The 13,840-nt window shown below is 40.5% G+C and overlaps 1 protein-coding gene across 2 annotated transcripts in view; it reads right to left on the bottom strand.

Moving 5' to 3' along the window:
* Positions 1-2,851: 2,851 nt before the first annotated feature.
* The window catches only part of LOC126354888 (F-box/LRR-repeat protein 4), a 160,692-nt gene continuing 149,703 nt past the window's right edge, over positions 2,852-13,840 (bottom strand). For both annotated transcript variants that reach the window (XM_050004933.1, XM_050004934.1), the window contains exons 13-14: positions 4,396-4,514; positions 2,852-4,288 (exon numbers count right to left, since the gene is read on the bottom strand). The gene's annotated coding sequence lies outside the window, so the exon portion shown is untranslated. The remainder of the gene's footprint in view (positions 4,289-4,395; positions 4,515-13,840) is intronic.

Below are 13,840 nucleotides of genomic sequence, written 5' to 3'. Positions count from 1 at the left end.
CTGTGTTGATGACATGATTGCACAATTGCGTGCGGATTCTCGTCAGCCCATACATGTTGATTGTGAAAATTTACAATTTGATCACATTGGAATGAAGCCTCATCAGTAAAGAGAACATTTGCACTGAAATGAGGATTGACACATTGTTGGATGAACCATTCGCAGAAGTGTACCCGTGGAGGCCAACAGCTGCTGATAGTGCCTGCACATGCTGTACATGGTACGGAAACAACTGGTTCTCCCGTAGCACTCTCCATACAGTGATGTGGTCAATGTTACCTTGTCAGCAGGAACTTCTCTGATGCTGACATTAGGGTTATTGTCAACTGCACGAAGAATTGCTTCGTCCATTGCAGCTGTCATCGTCGTTCTAGGTCTTCCCCAGTCGCGAGTCATGGGCTGGAATGTTCCGTGCTCCCTTAAAGACGCCGATCAATTGCTTCGAACGTCTTCCTGTCGGGACACCTTTGTTCTGGAAATCTGTCTCGATACAAACGTACCGCGCAACGGCTATTGCCCCGTGCTAATCCATACATCAAATGGGCATCTGCCAACTCCGTATTTGTAAACATTGCACTGACTGCAAAACCACGTTCGTTATGAACACTAACCTGTTGATGCTACGTACTGATGTGCTTGATGCTGGTACTGTAGAGCAATGAGTGGTATGTCAACACAAGCACCAAAGTCAACATTACCTTCCTTCAATTGGGCCAACTGGCGGTGAATCGAGGAAGTACAGTACATACTGACGAAACTAAAATGAGCTCTAACATGGAAATTAAGCGTTTCTGGACACATGTCCACTTAACATCTTTTCTTTATTTGTGTGTGAATGTTTCCTGAAAGTTTGGTCGTACCTTTTTGTAACACCCTGTATATTCACATGCAACAGAGTACAACTAAATGTCTATAGAACTAGCCTTATTTATACAGATTAACTACAAATTCATCCCCCCCCCCCCCCCCCCCCCCCCCCACGCACACACACAGGTTTAGAAGTGGTTTCTCGGGCTAGCAGTTATGTGTGAAGATGAGCAGCATGAGGCAACTAGGAAGGGAAATTAGGGAGGGACATACAATATAGAGCAGTTTTCTCCAAAGACTGATTCTGGCAATAAACATTGCTCTGATGTTAACACCTTGGCTCTGCACTTATACTTCTCGCACGCTGTTTTCTTCATTAAGAAATACAAAATTCTGTCAAAAGAGAAGAAAAATGCAAACAGTTTCACAGCTGAAATTATTCTGCACCAAACTATGAGACACTGCCAGAAAGCGCAATTTTATAAAAGGCAATTTGGGATGAAAGGGAGATTAAGGTTTAACATCGATTGGTCATCATGTCATAGTGATGGCACACAATCTCAGACTGGGGAAGGGAATCGGCTGTGTCTTTTTGATGGAACCATCCCAGTATTTGCAGTCAGTGAGTTAGAGAAACCACATAAAACTTAAATCTAGATGGCTGGACTGGGATTTGAATCACTATTCACATGAATGCTCATCCAGTGTATCAACCACTACACCACTCAAACAAGTGGGGAGGAAATCCATCAAAAACTCAGTTTCTTTTAGTTAGTACTTCATTTCTCCATTATTGGATGTCTTAACCATATAGACATCTTCTGCAAACTGAACTCCTGGTTACTTTACCTGTCTGGCCTTTAGACTGGTCCTGCATATGGCAGGAAGTGTGTTCTAAAGGAGGTACATCCATATGAAGGTGGATATAAAGATAACTGACTGTGTAGACTTAATGATTGAAAGTTCCATGAAAAAATATTAGGCAAGAGGAAATGTTCTGTCACTACTAGTGTTTTAGCTCCACATTCAAGAGAGCAATGAGCTGGAGTACCATCATGTAGCAGCCTCATTATTTCTTGTACCAATAAAGGCACATATTCCAGCACAAGAGGCAGGGTCACCCACAGGAAGTGCAGATATGCCTAACTCATGAAGTGCTGTGTAAGGATGGCTGGTCCTAATAAGCAGTCGCCTGTAATCCCCATCTCTGCATTGAGGCTAAACCACAGGTAATGGTTTGCTGCCGTCATGCCGCAGGGAGCCCTCACAGCTCACAAGTAGGTATTGTTAAGGGTGATGATACTAACTTTCACAAAGGCAGCTTAAGCTGTGAATAGGATGGATGACACAAATCTTAACAACATGGTGGCCTGTACAATGAACCAGTGATGAAACCATCGCAGTGTAGGCAAGACTGCCTCCCATTTAGCGAAACTATCTAGTAGAGTAAATGAACTGAAGTATTACAAAGTGACTTCATTTGTAAAACTAAAATTAAAATATTTCTCATTAAAACTAAGTTATTCCTTAGCAAATGCAACAATTGTCAAATAATGCTGCACATTTTAATGTCAGATGTTTTTGTTAAAAACTCTTAATGTTTTGTAAACCATTTTCTTATATTTGCATGGCTAATCTTTTGAATTAGTTCTTGAATGACTGTTAAGCATGAGTAAGAAGTACACTCCAAAAATGCACTAAACCTTAAATAATACTAAATAATGTTTAGCTATAATTTGAATGTGCAAAAAAAAAAAAAAAAAAAAAAAAAAAAAAAAAAAAAAAGAAGAGCAAGAGAGATGATGTGAAGTAAAGTATGCTGACAATATTAATAATTATTTTCAAATGTAGCTTCTGATGACTCCTCACATCACTGAGAAGAGAACACTACGTAAAAAGACTGATCAAGATTTGATCCTGCGACTTCTTGGTATCTAGGAACACACTTTACTACTAGACCACCAGGCCTAATACTATGCCAATTATACATACCAATAAATAAGGTCACAGGTAATGAGTAGTAGTAAATAAATACTTCAAAGCACAGCTTTAAAAGCAGAACTGCTTGATTTATACTTTCCTCTTTGTTCAATTGCATACAGTCTCTACAAAAATATACTCACAGATTTAGAATATATATAATACATAAATATCACATTACTTAGACTCTGATACAATATTTTATCAAAATGTTTTGTTAAAGATTGATGATGTGTAATGCAATTTGTACATTTTCAGAATAATTTTTAAGTAGTCCCTTGTGGGTACACACGAACAGTTGTGTGTCCAATATTAGAAACAGTCCTCTATTTTTTTATTATTTACGAGGAATTTACATAGCTGCATTCAATGTTACACAGAACAAATCAGTAACCAAGTAACTCTGAAAATTGTGTGACAATATCATTTGAATCTTTATTTTAACATTAAGAACCTTAAAACACTAATCCTTCATGAAAACAATATCAAAATACTCACATGGCACGGACAGAAGAAATCCTGTCTTCAATAGATGATACAAGAAATAACTGAACCTATTTTATTAAGATAACTTTCTTTAAAATGGAGATCAATATTAGAGATTTGAAAGACTTATCACAACATACCCTCTATGTTCCAACATCACAATATTTTGTAATTTTTACAGTGGTACGGAATTACTCAATACTATAGCTTAAGTTTATATGTAGGCCATCTTGGGCAACGTGGCAGAGACTATCAGTATTTAAATATTTTGCCAATCAGCTGTCAACTACAACAGTCTTCTCTGATCCAGAAAGGGAACATTACTAGAATAGAAATGCCTTCTGTAGAGAATAACAATGTCACTTTGACAGTAGTTGGCATAACATTTTCTGAATGGCAGCAGTGGCTTCACTGCATAATAAAGCATATTAACAATAGGCATAATGAAACATATCACAGAACTGTTCAATAAATTAACAATTCATGTCTTTCATATAGACATATGTAATTGCAATAATAATTTATGAACAATATTGAAACACTATAAGAATGTCCTACTCACTGATGCCACAAACTGTGACAAGCTAATAACACAGAACTGGAACGTAATGAATCTTAATATCTATAACCAAAATTCAAATTCCTTGTTCAAACAACAAAGGGATTACTAGTAAAAGAATTACACAAAGGTAATAAAGATAGTAAGAGATTACCAAAAATAAATATGCATTCTGGGTAAGCTGTCACAAATAGTTGAAAACAGAAGTGCTCTATACTTCTTGCATAGATACATATTCGTCATTGATTGCTGAATGTGTCCGTGTTTTAAATTCTTATTACAACTACTGAAAACAAGGGTGGTTTCTTAAAGCTTGCTGACAATATTCATAAGTAGCTGCTTAAGTGGTGGTGGACGTGATTCCAGTGAAAGTGACTGTTTCTAATGTTCATAATGTTCTAGGAAGTCTAAAATGTTTTGGAATTCCTAATGGAATCTGGACAGTCCAATCAGAACCTGGAACAAAGAATTCATTACTGCAAGGAAGCCTCATTCAGTATCACAAAATAAATATGGATAAATAAAGCAAAGAATTAATGCTAATCATGAGCACTACCACATACCAGTCACCTGCACGACTGCATATTGAGTGTCTTGTTACATTAATATCGGTGTAGATACATCACTTCTTGCACTCGAGAAAGACGCAGTGGACCTGCATCATCGAACACTCCTGAATGACCTGGAAAAAGAAACGATTGGAAATTCAAGTCAGGGAACATAGAAACCTCACACAGTCCCAATGTCCGGCCACAGAGGAGCATTCCCCTCATAACTCAGTACTACCCAGGACTGGAGCAACTGAATTACATTCACTGCCAGGATTTTGACAACCTCTCGTTGTACCCTGAAATGAGGAATGTCCTGCCCACTATCCTTGCTACCCCTTCCACACTCATATTCCACTGCCCACCAAAGCTACACAATATACTCGTCAATCCCTACACAACCTCTCCTCCCAACCCCTTACCTCATTGAGGGCTGTCACAAGATTCCCCAAGTGAAATTCCCTGATTTCCAGACACGTTTTAGCATTTTCCCCTGACAACTTCAATATTTCTCCCCCATTTTGTTTTGTTTTTAGTGCGCAAAAACAGCTAGGGTCATATACACCCATGTCAAAACTATGAAACACGAAGACAAAGAAAGGAGTTAAAAAGACTACATGTCAATCTCCAACGGCGGAAGAGAAGGGACGTAAAAACAGGGCCATGGTGAAAGGTCTATAAAACATGCAAAAGAGAAATGGAGGTCCATAACTAAAAACTAAACGGCCTTCACCATACTGTTGTGAAGGAGAAAAAGTAAAACACGATCAACAGCCTGCACGTCGTTCGCTAAAACAGCCGATAACTCAGACAGCAAATGCAAGCAGGAAAATAAACGGTTAAAAAATGGGCATTCTCTCCGGAAATGGTGAACAGTTATAGGTTGGGTGCAATGTGCACAAAGTGGTGGGGGAGCGCCACTTAACAAATGGCGATGGCAAAAATGGTAGTGCCCAATATGCACCCTAATTAAAATGACCACCTCGCAGCAGGAGGGCTGAGAGGAGGTCGTCCAAGCCACTGGGAGAGGCTTAATAACCCAGAGCTTATTCCCAGGAAGGGAGGACCTGTGGCGATGCCAAAGTGACACCACCTCCTGACAGACGGCAATGCAGAGATCATCAGAGGGAATGTAAGAACTAGTGGGATGAGCTATAAGGACTTCAACCTTGACAACAAACTCATTTCCTGCCAGATCAACACAACCAGGTATTCCCATATTGGCGATCGAAGGAATCATCGAAGAAGGAGGTACAGATGGTGGATAGTATTGAAACGGCGTAAGAGAGACGGACATGCAGATGCATAAACAAAGCACCCATGGTCTAGTTTCAAACGGACAGGTAAAACCAAGAGTGTTTCCTATTGAGTAAGAGCCCAAGGAGTTCCGTAGTTTCAGTGAATGGAAGAGTAACAAGCCCAAGATGTGAAGATTGTGGGAGAAACCAACTGCGCTGTCAGAAATTCACAAAACGGTTTTTTCAATGGAGAAACCAAAACCATTCTCAACACTCCAGGAGTAAAGACGATCGAGACATTGCTGGAGACGCCGCTCAATGAGACAGGTCTGTGAAGAAATGCAATAGATGATAAAATCGTCAACAAAAAGGGAGCCAGAGATGACGGGTGAGAGACAGGCCATTATAGGGTTAATAGGTATAGCAAAGAGGACCGACACTCAGGATGGAACCCTGAGGCACACTGTTTTCTTGGATAAAGGTGTCTGACAAGACAGAACCCACATGTACCTTGAAAATGTGTGTCTTTTAAAAATCCTCTAGGAAATGGGGGAGGCAGCCACGAAGTCCCATGTGTAGAGAGTATGGAGGATACCAGTCTTTCAGCAAGTGTTGTAGGCTTTCTCCAAATCGGAAAACAAGGCCCAATCTGGGATTTCCACAAAAAACCATTCCTGACATGGGTCAACAAAGTAGCAAGGTGGTAAACTGCAGAACGGCGCTCTCAAAATCTACACTGTGCAGTGGTTAGTAAATTGCAAGACTCAAGCCACCATACCAACCGGGCATGATATATAGGCTCCTCACTTGCAAACACAGCTCATGAGAGAGATAGGATGGTAGCTAGAAGGAAGATGTTTGTCCTCACCAGGCTTAGGTATGGGTATGACAGTAGCTTCACACTAGCATCTGGAAAACGTGCCTTCTGCCAAGGTGCAGTTAAAAATATGAAGGGGAAACTGCTTGCCCATGGCAGAAAGTTGCTGCAACACTTGAATGTGAACAGCATCTGGCTCTGGGGAGGAGGATCAGGATGAAGTGAGAGCGTGATCTGGCTCCCTCATAGTGAAGGCAGCATTGTAACACTAACAATCCTGAGAAGAGAAGGGTATCGCCTGAGTCTCCTCCACTCATTTTCAGTGGAGGAAGGCAGGTGATAGTGGGAGGAGCTCAAAATTTCAGCAAAATGGTGGCCCAAGGTGTTGGAAATAGCAATAGGGTCCACAGTAACATCGCCTGCTACTGCCGGAAATTGGGGAATGGATCTCGGTCCCAGAGAGCCATCAGACATTAGCCCACATGGTGGAAGAGGGGGTGGAACTGTTAAAAGAACTAGTGAATGAAATCCAGCTAGCTTTTTTGTTATCCCGAAGAATGTGACAACACTGTGTACGCATCTATTTATAGTGAATACCATCGTAGGATGATGGTTAAAAATAAGGAGGGCACATCTCTGCAAGCGTGTTGCGCCGTGACACATCTCAGTCCACCAAGGAACCAGGACATGGTGAGGTAAAGAGGGAGTGAGTGGAATGGAACGTTCTGCAATCTTAAGGATAACGTTTGTAAGATAATCCACCTGGTCATCACAATTGGGGAAATCTTGTTCATCGAAGGTCAACAGTGTGCACGGAGGTGGGGTAGGAGTCAGCAAACAGAGAGCACATGGGAAATGGTCGCTCGAGTAGGTGCCAGAAAGAATGGACCACTCGAGACGATGGGCAAGATGGGCAGTGCAGGATAGGTCCAAATGGGAATAGGTGTGCAAGGAGTGCTCCAGTGCTAAGGCAGAAGAGGTTGAGTTGATTAAGAAGACCAGCCAAGAGGGCACCTCTCGGATAGGTTCAGGGAGAGGCCCGAATGGGATGGTGCGCAGCAGAAATGGGTGAGGCAGCTGCCCAATACGCTGGAGGAAGTCGGCCCCAGTGGTGGAGGGAAGTAACTGGTACAAAGGGAAAAGGTCAAGTGAGGAAGGAAAAAAAAAAAAAGGCGAACAGCTACAGCTTGAAGATGGATAGGAAGAGAGATGGGCTGACTATAAATGCCATCTCGTATGAGCAGCATGACTCGCCCATGAGATGAAATGGAGACCTCAGGTGGAAAGTCAAAACGGACCAGGAAGACATGCAAAAACTCAAAGCGCTTGTGAGGATGCAATTTTGTTTCCTGAAGGCAGTGTACAAGTGGACACTGTGATTCTAAAACCAGCCATAAATCCTCTTTGTTGGATTGAAGGCCGCGCACATTCCATTTGAGGAGAGTCAAGATGGGGAAAATATGAAGGGGTGTCGCCTTGGCAGCTGCCAAGTGCCAGCCTGCGAAGGCTTGCTGCTACAGGGCACAGAGGCAAGAGGATCCTGCTCCATGAGGTCCACAGAAGCATTGGCTTTCTTCTGTTGTCGGCCTGCGGAGTGTAATGCACAAAAACAGTTTGTGATGCGCACCAGCGACACGGAGGTCAGCCGGGCGAAGGTATCATATTGTCGACACCATCGAAGAGAATCTTCAAGTCGGCAAACGTGAAGACCATTTGCCTTTGTTGAACTTCTTCGAGCCTTTCCAGGCAGCGGAGGAAGACTCAAGCGTTGGTTGGCTGGAGGGACGTATGAAGTCTTCACAGAAGTAGTCCTTCTGTCCTTTGTGTTCTGCTGGTTGTGTACCTGGTGTCATTGCCCCGTGACGTGAGAGTTTGATGGCTTGTTGCATAGTTGTACAAAGGGTCTGAAATGCTACCATGACACTGGGCGATTTCACAACCTCTGAGCTGAATTTGAAGTTGCATCTCTGCATGGCCATGTCCTTCATGGAGTGAGATGTAGCAAGAGCAGTACTGTAAGTGCCAAACAGAAGAAGACAGGGTTTGTGACTAGCCAATAACTTGTGAGCGACCAGGTAAGGAACTTTTTCCTTTACCTGGATATCCTGGGCAGTCTGCTCATCGAGATACATGGGACAATCTCGAGAGGTGGCAGCTTGGTCAGCATTGCAGTTGCCCTCGTGTGCATCCCTACCACAGGTTACACATTTGGCAGGTTGTCAAGAACGCATTTGAGTGTGGATGAAACGATGACACTGGTATCAGGGCGTTGGGTTTGGAATGTAAGGCAGGACTGTGAGAACCTCAGTCAGACTGTTGAGCAGCCTAGTGTAAATAACACCACAGGAAGACTTCAGAGTTCTATGGGCCTCGACACAAACAGGATAGCCATGGAGAAGCAAAGTGGCAAGCAGTTGTTGTACTTGGGAATCAGAAGTAGTTCCCAAAAGCAAAGTGCCATTCTATAAAGGACAGAGGATTTCACAGGGCCGGCAATTGTATCAACACCTTTCTGAATAATAAATGGATTTACTGTTGCAAAGGACTGACCATCTTCAGTACATGAAACCATGAGGAACTGTGGTGCAGCCGGGAGGGTCTTTGAATCATTAGCCTCATTCCATTTATGTTTTGTAGACGTTAATTCTGAAGATGATTGGCTCATTGCTGATACAGCCCTGCAGCAAGCGGTGCGCGCGCTTTCAGAGCTCTGGCAAAAGTTAAGTGTTCAGTAATAGAATAATATTAAACTTAGTGTAAATTATAGTTTAGATAGTTAAATTAATGTCTGTGTTAGACTGTGTATTGAAGGTTTCGCGAATATTAGCGTATTTTACTCGTAAAGAAGGTTTTACTAAACGGCCGGTTTTCGTCAGTGTTTGTTTACATTTGTAGGCGTAAATTTTGTGCGTGTGTAGACCTCTTATTATTACTTAACTTTGCGCCTATAATCTTAAATACTTCTTTGGTCAATAATTAAAGACTTTTTATCGTCGGATTGTAGATTATTCAAACTTATTTGTTCATAAACTTTCCATTTGGCGTTTGTTTACTTTCAGGTAACGATTGTTTAAATTCACGTAGCTCGTTAGATTACATCCATTGTAGGTTCATTATCGTACTGATTTAAGAATATAGTTTGTTGTATCAAGAGATCATTGTTTAAATTTTATTACTGTACATAGCCATGAGTACCAAGTGTGGAAGCTGCCGTAGGAAGATAGAATCGGGTGTGGTATGTGGGGTTTTTTTTTCATTGGGGCTCATGTAACGGGAAATTTGACGAGATTATGCTTTTGGCTCTCCCATGGAACTGTAGGTTCTGTAGTATAGAAAAAAGATTCGTACAACAGGAGGAAAAGATGTGTGCCCTTCAGGCTGAACTAGATTCGGTAAAAACTGAATTAGCTAAGTTAAAGGGAGAAAAAGACTGCGGGAAATGGGAATTGGTAACAAGGAAATCGCGAAAAGGGACCAGCCATGTAGATGTTGTCGAAGTTCCAGTTATGAATAAATTCTCCTTGTTACCTGAAGTAGGCAGAAAGGAGCCAAAAACAGGAGTAGTTGAAAGTAGGGTGCAGCAGACTACTAAAATTGGTAACAGCATTAGGTCGGGAAAATCTAGTAATAGGAAAAGAAAAGTCTTGCTGCTAGGTAGCAGTCATGGGAGGGGTGTAGGCCAACTAGTGCAGGAGAAATTAGGAGCAGATTACCAGGTCACGAGTTTGTTTAAGCCAAGTGCTAGGCTTAGCCAGGTGATAGAAGACATAGGACCACTCTGTAGGGACTTTGACAAGAATGATGAGGTGATAGTAATAGGTGGGGCAGGAAACAGCCTGGCTAAGGATAGGAATGATGATATTAAGAGTGACCTGGATAAAATAGGAGCTGCAACAGGATGTACGAATGTGGGTTTTGTTAAGGTATTGCAGCGTTACGATCAGCCCTCGGTTAAGTGTGGCCAGTTAACAGAGAGTTGAACGAGCAGCTGCTGGACGGTGCAAAAACACACATTTATACAGTGCCTGTTGGTAGCGTTGGGAGATGGGGATACACTCGACATGGCCTGCACCTAAATAGTCTAGGGAACGATAGATAAGCTGATTTAATTGTAGGTCGTCTAAAGGGGGCCACTAGCACTCAAGGCAAAACCCCTGTGACCCGAAAGGGCATAGGGGCACCTTTTTTAGGTTGAACAAGATGTCCAGACAGGCAGCTCTTAAAGGTAAAAAAATAAATGGTTCGAATAAAGGTAGAGGAAACAGTTGTGTTAATATATTTCACCAAAATATCAGGGGATTAAGGAACAAAATAGACGAACTAATAATTTGTTTTGAGAATATTAAAAATACAACAGTAGTTGATGTACTGTGCCTGTCTGATCATCATATAACTACACAAATGGAAAATGTAAATATTAATGGGTATAAACTAGCAACTTATTCTTGTAGAGACAATATGGAGAAAGGAGGAGCTGCCATTTATGTTAAGGCGGAACATAGTTTTAAAAACATAGAAACCGCAAAATTCTGTGTAGAACAGCACATTGAAGTATGCGCTTGTGAGCTTAAATTGGACAGTGGTAAATTCATAATTATGACTGTGTATAGGTCCCCACTTGGAAATTTTCAAATGTTTCTTAAAAACCTAGATCTCTTGCTGCGTTATCTGTCAGAAAAGGGAAAACACATTATCATTTGTGGAGATTTTAACGTAGATTTTCTCAAACACTCAAGCAAGAAGAACGACCTTGAACTATTACTTTGCTCTTACAATCTGACATCAGTCATTGATTTTCCTACTCGTATTGTACAAGACAGTAGCAACCTGATAGATAACATTTTCATAGACCAAGATAAATTAAAAGAAGTAAGCACCTATCCTATTAAGAATGGGCTTTCTGATCACGATGCACAGCTACTTTCAATTCATGACTTTGCTCCATACAGTAATGTGAAAAAAAAAAAAAAAACAAAATAATATGCCCAATTAACCATATAACAATTCAACAATTTAAGGAAAGCTTGAAAAGGGTAGACTGGGAGGATGTTTATCGGGAACCTGATGCAAATGTTAAATTTAACTTATTCCATGATAAACTTGTGGGTATATTTGAAAACAGTTTTCCTAAGAAATTAGTGAATCATAATTCAAATAAACTTGATAAAAAACCACGGCTGACTAAAGGGATTAAAATTTCTTGTAGCCGGAAATGGGAACTATACCAAGACACTAGAATAAGTCGAGATGAAGAAAAGCTCAACCATTATAAGAAATATTGTAATATATTAAGGAAAGTTATAAAAAAATCCAGAAGTATGTGTATCAAGTCTGAGATTAGCACCTCTGATGACAAAGTTAAAACAATATGGAATATAGTTAAAAGGGAAACAGGGCAACCAAGGTCACAGGACAACAGTATTACTGTGAAGCACAATGAAAAGCTTATAAATGAAAAATCACAGGTTGAAAATATTTTTAATAATTATTTTATAAATGTAGTGGAAAATATAGGCACCAGCTGCTCACCAGATAGGGCAGAACTCTATATGAAAGAGGCATTCCTGGTGCAAACAAATGAAATTGAAATCCTACCCACCTCACCGTCTGAAATTAAGAAAATAATAAATTCACTTAAGAATAAAAACTCACATGGAACTGATGGTATCTCCAATAGAATACTAAAATCTTGTCCACACCTGATAAGTCGAGTTCTTAGCCACATATGTAATAGCTCATTGAATCAGGGAATATTTCCTGACAGATTGAAATATGCCATAGTGAAACCCTTGTATAAAAAAGGTGACAAGACAGACGTCAACAATTATCGTCCTATTTCAGTTCTGACATCCTTCTCAAAAGTGTTTGAAAAAGTAATGTACTCAAGAGTAACTTTACACATTAGTGGGAATAACGTTTTAACAAAATGTCAGTTCGGTTTTCAGAAAGGTGTTTCAACACGCTTTCAATGATCAAATTTTAAATGCTCTGGATAGTAGAACATCACCAATTGGGATTTTCTGTGATCTCTTCAAGGCTTTTGATTGTGTGGATCATGAAATCCTCTTAGATAAGCTGAAGTGCTATGGAATGAATGGTTCAGTACACAGATGGTTCACTTCATATTTAACTGGTAGAATCCAGAAGGTTGAAACAGTAAACCCACATAGTACACAAAGGGCAGCAGATTATTCAGACTGGGGATGTATCAAGAATGGGGTACCACAGGGTTCTGTCTTGGGGCCTTTATTGTTTTCAATATTGTTAATGACTTGCCTAATTATATTCATGAAGATGCAAACTTGGTTCTCTTTGCAGATGACACAAGTATTGTAATCAAGCCTAAAAAGCAAGAATCAGCTGAGGAAAATGCAAATAATGTTTTTCAAAGAGTTATTAGGTGGTTTTCCGCAAATGGACTTTCATTGAACTTTGAAAAAACACTGTACATACAGTTCAGTACAGGGAAAGGCATAACACCGGAAATAAATATGGAGTGTGGGGGAAAATCTTTAGCTAAAGCAGATTGTTCAAAATTTCTGGGTGTCTGATTGATCAGAATTTAAACTGGAAGACACACACTGACAATCTACTGAAACGATTGAGCTCAGCTACCTATGCTATTAGTGTCATTGCAAATATTGGAGACAAGCACATCAGTAAGTTAGCTTACCATGCATATTTTCATTCGTTGCTTTCTTACGGAATCATCTTCTGGGGCAATTCATCACTAAGAAAGAAGGTATTTATTGCACAGAAGCATGTTATCAGAATAATGTCTGGGGCTCATCCAAGATCATCTTGTAGACAATTATTTAAAGAATTAGGGATATTGCCAGTAGCTTCACAATATATATACAGCCTAATGAAATTTGTTGTTAGTAACCCAGATCACTTCAGAATTAATAGCATAGTCCACAGCTACAATACTAGGAGACAGGGTGACCTTCACTACTGTTCATTGAATTTGACATTGGCACAAAAGGGGGTGAATTATACTGCCACACAGATTTTTGGTCAATTGGCAAACAATATCAAAAGTCTGACAGACAACCAATCGGCATTCAAAAGTAAGTTAAGGGAATTCCTGAATGACAACTCCTTCTACTCCATAGATAAATTTTTAGACATAGGCCAAAGAAATACAGTAAGCATTAACAATTGTACCGTATATAAGACTAACAATGATTATTTGGGATAAATGAATCTTGTGTACTTTGACACGTTCCACATCATTACGAAAGAATCGTGTTCATGATCCATGGAACAAGTAATATAACTAACTAACTAACATGATTGTCAGCGCCTCCGATGGTGTGTTCCTTCTAACTGGTGGTCCCCTTCACAAGGAGGCACAGCTGCCTTGACAGAGGGCCCAATTGGCAATCTGGGAAGGTAGCAGCTC

This window comes from Schistocerca gregaria, chromosome 3, assembly GCF_023897955.1.
Source record: "Schistocerca gregaria isolate iqSchGreg1 chromosome 3, iqSchGreg1.2, whole genome shotgun sequence".
Classification (NCBI taxonomy): domain Eukaryota; kingdom Metazoa; phylum Arthropoda; class Insecta; order Orthoptera; family Acrididae; genus Schistocerca; species Schistocerca gregaria.
This window is presented reverse-complemented; position numbering and strand designations above follow the sequence as displayed.